Here is a 6,000-nt window from a genome sequence, read left to right as displayed (position 1 = left end):
TATTCCGTAATTACAGCTTCTCTTTTCCGAAACCTTAATAAAACATGTATGTTGTTAAGTTATCCCCCTCCCCCCCCCCGTCCAGCACTTTGACTGAATTGTCAGTATACTGGACTTCATTTCAGAGGTTCCCAGGTATGATTCCCAGCTAATCCAAATACTTAAATCATGTTTGTTAATTCATATAGCTCAGAAATTGGTGTTTGTGTTCATCCTAATTCACATATTCAAATACATACAACACAACAAACAACAACAGAAACACATGATAGAGAATATACCTCTCCACATACAGTTGGCAACAGGAGAGGCATCTGGCCGTAAAAATAGACAAAGTCCATTCAAAGTGCTTACTCCAAGTAACTGGGAAAAGGCCAGAAAGAAGAAGAGGAGAGAGAGACAGAGAGAGAGGTATGGATCCTCAAACAAATTCTGCTTTTAATTTTAAGATATAACGTAAGGGTACAGCTAGTATAATACTTGTTTGGTAGTTTATGGAGGAGGTATTGGCATATTTTAACATTTCATTCTTAATTATTTCAGTTTTTCGATTATTGTAACAAATATTTCCAATAAATGGAAATGCATTTTTCTCAACTACAGCAAAGACAAGTATACAGTTTACGGCCATGCCACACCGTACCACTAGATGTCACTGTCATTGCCGTTCACACTTACTCAACGCGCTTGACATACAGCTGTCTGATATTGTCGTAGTAAAGTATTTGGGTTCAACTAAACAGTTGTGTCAAACACATCTTGTGCTGTATAGTAATATATTGGATTTTACTGTACCTCAGCTTGTTACCGAGTCAGCCCTTTTCTGAACAGAAATACAAACACAGGGGTCTTTCTAAACATAAAATATTAGCTGTAATGGAAAAATCTGAGAAGAGTGTGCTGTAAAATATTAGTAGTAATAGAAAAACTTGAAAAGAGTGTACTGTAGCTAATATTTGTTCAGAGTACAAATTGCCAAACAAACTGTCTCCAATATTAGGAAAAAAGTGTGAGCTGTTAACTTTAGTGCTAAAATGTAATGTGGAAAAAGACATGAAGTGAAGTGAATGAGAAAGCCTGCAGAACAATTGGCAGTCAGAGGAACTAAAATACAAGTTGCAACTGGAAGACTGGTAAAGCAGTTACGAATAAACTTTTCAGCAAGTTTAAGTGACTTCAGATTTTGAAAATGCCATAACATGGTGAAAATAGAGAGAGAGAGAGGAATAAGAAAAGGAACATATAATAGGACAAATGTTGTATATATATATATTCATATTCTCTCTCTCTCTCTCTCTCTCTCTCTCTCTCTCTCTGGTCTATGTCCTTTAAATGTACCATAATAACATTTTTAACTGTAAATGAATTTATTTTATTGCACTTTCTACTGTTCTTTTAGGCTGTATCAGTTAATCCCTTAATCCTGATATGTCCAGATTAACGAGGTTCTACCATAAATACTTCTTCATAAATATGAAATGGGACTAACATCATTCAATACATTAACATGGATCTAAAAGATTTAATACTACTATTAATTATAATGTGGAATAAAAGTAGTAAAATATCTGTCTTCAAATGAAGACAATGAAAGAAAAAATCCACACACACACATTTATAAATATATATTAACATATGGACATTATATACTGTATGCTTCTCTTAGGGATTGCATTACAGAATGCTTAATAGAAATTCTGTCATTTGACAGATACTTGGAAACAAACTGCATTAGGTGTGCATTCAAGCTATGAACTAGGAAATCGTATTCACTAATTCAATAACTTACTTGGAAACAACAGAACATTCACAAATAGAATATTACTACCACAATATGTCTCTTAATAAATTATTCGACCCAGAGTTGACCAAATACCTTTGAAAAATGGTCCCTACACTGTTGAGACTCCACTCTGAACAACATCGGTTACCTTTATTTAATGCATCTGAACACTGGTATTTTAACTACTATATCAAACTGTATTACTTTCAGGCAGACAGGAACACTGGAGAGTTAGTATAGTCTGTATATATAATATCTGAAAGCCTGTAAGTTAGCCTGTTTTATGACAGCAGCTAGTACCTATTGTACAAAGACAGGGCAATAAAGGACATGATTTACCGAAGGCACAATGTATTTGTTATCAAAACAATGCTTGACATTTTGGGCTTTTAGAGTAACAAACAACTGCAATACATAAAAATACTGCATTGTAAATTTCATTTACTCAAATTTCCAAGATGGATCAAAAATGGCTCCATTCTCAAATCTTCTTGAGCTGTACTCAAAATTCAAGAAATCCTTAGTTACTCCTCTTCAGGGTGAGGAGTGATAGGATTTAATTTCCGGTTCCTCTTAAAAGAATGCAAGTATAACTTGCATCTCCTGTAAACAAAAACAACACAACACTCATTAGCTCTGAGCAACAGCTACAAAACAATAATATTACAGCTAGTATTCCCTCAGTGTCATAGTTAGAGCTTGTTTAAATATGAACATTAATGCAATGGTTTACAATCTCTGTGTGTGTTTTCTAATGCCCGGGCATAATGGATGAGAGTCCATTGGCTGTGACAGGGCGAGCAAATAATCAAGTATTGGAACTACTATAAGGTTCCGTTGTCCAGAGAATGTAGTTCCATTTTTCAACACTACATGCCGCACGCATCATTTGGTCTGAACAAGTAGCTGTCGAGCACACTGTGTTGTAGGCGTGACACACTGTATTAGCAGGTGAAATATTGTTTATGTGTGAATTGATTGGCGTTATTAAGTGTAATCATCATCATGAACATGCCGGGTTGTATTGTGCCAGGTTGTAAGTCTGGGTACAGTAAAGTGGATGTTGGGCGCTTGTTTAGACCTAAGCAAAGTTGTTTGAGTGAATGGAACAGAAAAATTCTGAGAAGTGATGACTGTTAACTTTGAACAATCGTGTGTGTGTGTGATATACATTTTAGTGACGAAATCCTGATCAAAGTGGATACCTTCAATATAGATGGAAAAACAGTGGAATTGGTACATAACGTGGAAGTTAACAAAGAATGCTGTGCCACATCATTTTCTGGATGTATCAAGCTACTTCAGTCTCAAGCTACTTCAGTCTATATAAAATCCAGTGAAAGGAATGCTTTCCTCTACAGCGAACTGTGAGGATGTTGACCACAAGCTGTCATCCTTTGCGCAACAGATAAGATCAATGGTACGAGATGAAAGAGAAGTAGGGAGGTAAAAGAAAATACTCAGGAACAGATAAGGGACACTATTAGACAGACAGATATTAAACCGGGCGTCAGTCCCATAGATCTGTCACTTAATAAGGATAGTTCAGCTAGAGCAAGCAATAATCTCTTATATTATTTATGTGACTACTCGATTCAAACAGCGGCAAAGAAACTTGTATCTTGCAGTGAGTGTGTGAAATCATTAGAATGTGATTCTGAAATTCAGTGCGGCCTTAGTTATGTGAGAGTTCTTTCCAAATTACAGGATGGCAGCAGTGACTCTAAATGCCTCAAATATCCTTCGTTGGCCTTCTATGACGTGATGAAATGTCTAGACGCTACAATGGAAGAAAAGTTGAAAGGAGAAGGCGCATTGTGGAACGATATATTTTCAGACTGTGTTGAGATGATATACGAACTTCCAGTGTTTTGAAATTTATGCTGCTCAGAGGATCATCTGCTATAATATTTGCCCAAAATTGTATTCCATTACATTAAGTGCAGATTTATTTTTCAGGCAAAGGAAATATCATGAAAGGCAAGGTCCAGGTCATCATCTTAAGCAGCAAGAAAAGTACTGAAAGTTTCTTCCAATTAGAGATAAGCATTTTTAATTTTGTGTGTACTGCATTACATGTTTTACCATTATTTCTGTAAACAGTACTTTAGTGCGTTATATGGCACTCCCAATAATAATTGCATTAATGTGTACAGAAGCTCCAGCTATTTCATGTTATGGTGTAGAGCATTGCAATCGCGTTTAAGGCCAACTAACACTAGCTCTACCTTGCGGCGGGATCGTTGGAACTACACGAGTTCCACCACTTAATACTTCATTCGCCCTGGCTGTGATAATGGGCTCAGTCTCATTGATTCTTGTGTTTGGGCGAACCTCTTCAGGAGTTGTTACACTTTGTGTACATTTTGTAGATTTTTAATAAAATCCGGGACCAACTTCCAAAAGTCAGTATGTTAGAAGACCATTCTAAAATGTATTATATACAGGAGTCATAAAATTTATAATCAGCATAACTCTTGTCAGTGGTGAATGTCTTAAATTGATGTCTTCAGGAAGGACTGTTCTCGTGTAAAAAGAAAAGGAAAAAAAAAACACTTATCTTTCCTTAACTTTGGTATCACAATTAGAAGAAGTATTAACCCACTCAACTCATTTGATGTGAAATTCATTCAAGCATTGGCCAGGCCTTCAGATCAAATGATGAAACATTCACATGCCACACCGTGCCATATGTACTAGCTTATGTTTTGATTACCCCTGCAAGGGTTCCCTTCTGCAAACTTCTATGGATAGAATAAGAACTTGGCTTGTTTACAGCTCTCCTAAGAACTTGTAGCATAATTTATTGCCCAAATGTAGCCTCTGAAAACACAAACATTTCATCAGGTGTCTCCTAGCCATGGATCCGGGCGTATTATAGGCCAGTGAGAGCAATGCTATTGCTGAGTTAACTGATAGTGTTTTAGACAATGATGGTGATTATGATAATACTCAAGAAGAGATTTTAAGTAAAAGTGACAGTTCATGTAATACGATGACTGTGAAATGCATGCAAAAGCAAAACATAGTGAATGGTTGGGTTGGGAACGGTGATACCAAGTGAGTTGGTGTGCAGATCCATGCCCGGATCCATGGCTAGGAGACTGACTGACACCTGATGAAATGATTGTGTTTTTAGAGATTACATTTGGGCAATAAATTAAGGTACACATTCTTAGGAGAGCTGTAAATAAGCCATGTTCTTATTCTATCCACAGCAGTTTGCAGGGGTAATGTATTCGGGAGACAGTGGGTTCAAACCCCACTGTTGGCAGCCCTGAAGATGGTTTTCCACAGTTTCCTATTTTTACACCAGGCAAATGCTGGAACCGTACTTTAATTAAGGCCATGGTGTTCCTTCCCACTCTTAGTCCTTTCCTATCCCATTATCGCCATAACACCTATCTGGGTTGGTGTGACATAAAGCAACTTTTAAAAAAGAAGGTAACAGTGTTAACCAACTAACTACTCATCACTTTACAGGCTCTAACAGACTGAGAGACAAACATGTTAGATAATTCTATATTAGAGTTGTCTGTGTTTTTGGAGTTTTTTTTTTTTTTTTTTTGCTAGTTGCTTTACGTCGCACCGACACAGATAGGTCTTATGACGACGATGGGACAGGAAAGGGCTAGGAGTGGGAAGGAAGCGGCCGTGGCCTTAATGAAGGTACAGCCCCAGCATTTGCCTGGTGTGAAAATGGGAAAACACGGAAAACCATTTTCAGGTGGGGTTCGAACCTACTATCTCCCGAATACTGGATACTGACCGCACTTAAGCGACTACAGCTATCGAGCTCGGTTTTTTTTTTTTTTTTTTTTTTTTTTTTTTTTTTTTTTTTGAGTTTATGGACCTGTTGTTTTCCCACATTGTGCAAGAAACATTTACACTACGGAACAATTTTTGGACCCAGATAGAAAAAAAAGGTAGACTACAAGTGGTTTGACTCTAATGAGGATGAAATTAAGCCCTACTTTGCCTTCTGAATTCTGAATTCCCAGGTTCGTAAACCTCGCATCCAACTGTATTGGAGCAAGGATAAATTTATCGAGACCCCAATTTTTGGAGAGACAATGAACAAGGTTTTTTAATTATCACATTTCACAAACAATGCTGTTCTGGATGATGAACTGGATTTGTGTAAAATATTGCCCAAATGTGGAACCAATACAGCAGGCACTGTTAGACAACGGGAAGGATATTTCACGGGGTATTTC

At 37.0% G+C, this 6,000-nt stretch overlaps 1 protein-coding gene across 3 annotated transcripts in view; it reads right to left on the bottom strand.

Annotated features, from left to right (window-relative positions):
• Positions 1-1,313: 1,313 nt before the first annotated feature.
• The window catches only part of nuf (rab11 family-interacting protein nuf), a 415,530-nt gene continuing 410,843 nt past the window's right edge, over positions 1,314-6,000 (bottom strand). For all 3 annotated transcript variants that reach the window (XM_067135454.2, XM_067135456.2, XM_067135455.2), the window contains one exon: positions 1,314-2,386. The gene's annotated coding sequence lies outside the window, so the exon portion shown is untranslated. The remainder of the gene's footprint in view (positions 2,387-6,000) is intronic.

Source organism: Anabrus simplex, chromosome 1, assembly GCF_040414725.1.
Source record: "Anabrus simplex isolate iqAnaSimp1 chromosome 1, ASM4041472v1, whole genome shotgun sequence".
Classification (NCBI taxonomy): Eukaryota; Metazoa; Arthropoda; class Insecta; order Orthoptera; family Tettigoniidae; genus Anabrus; species Anabrus simplex.
This window is presented reverse-complemented; position numbering and strand designations above follow the sequence as displayed.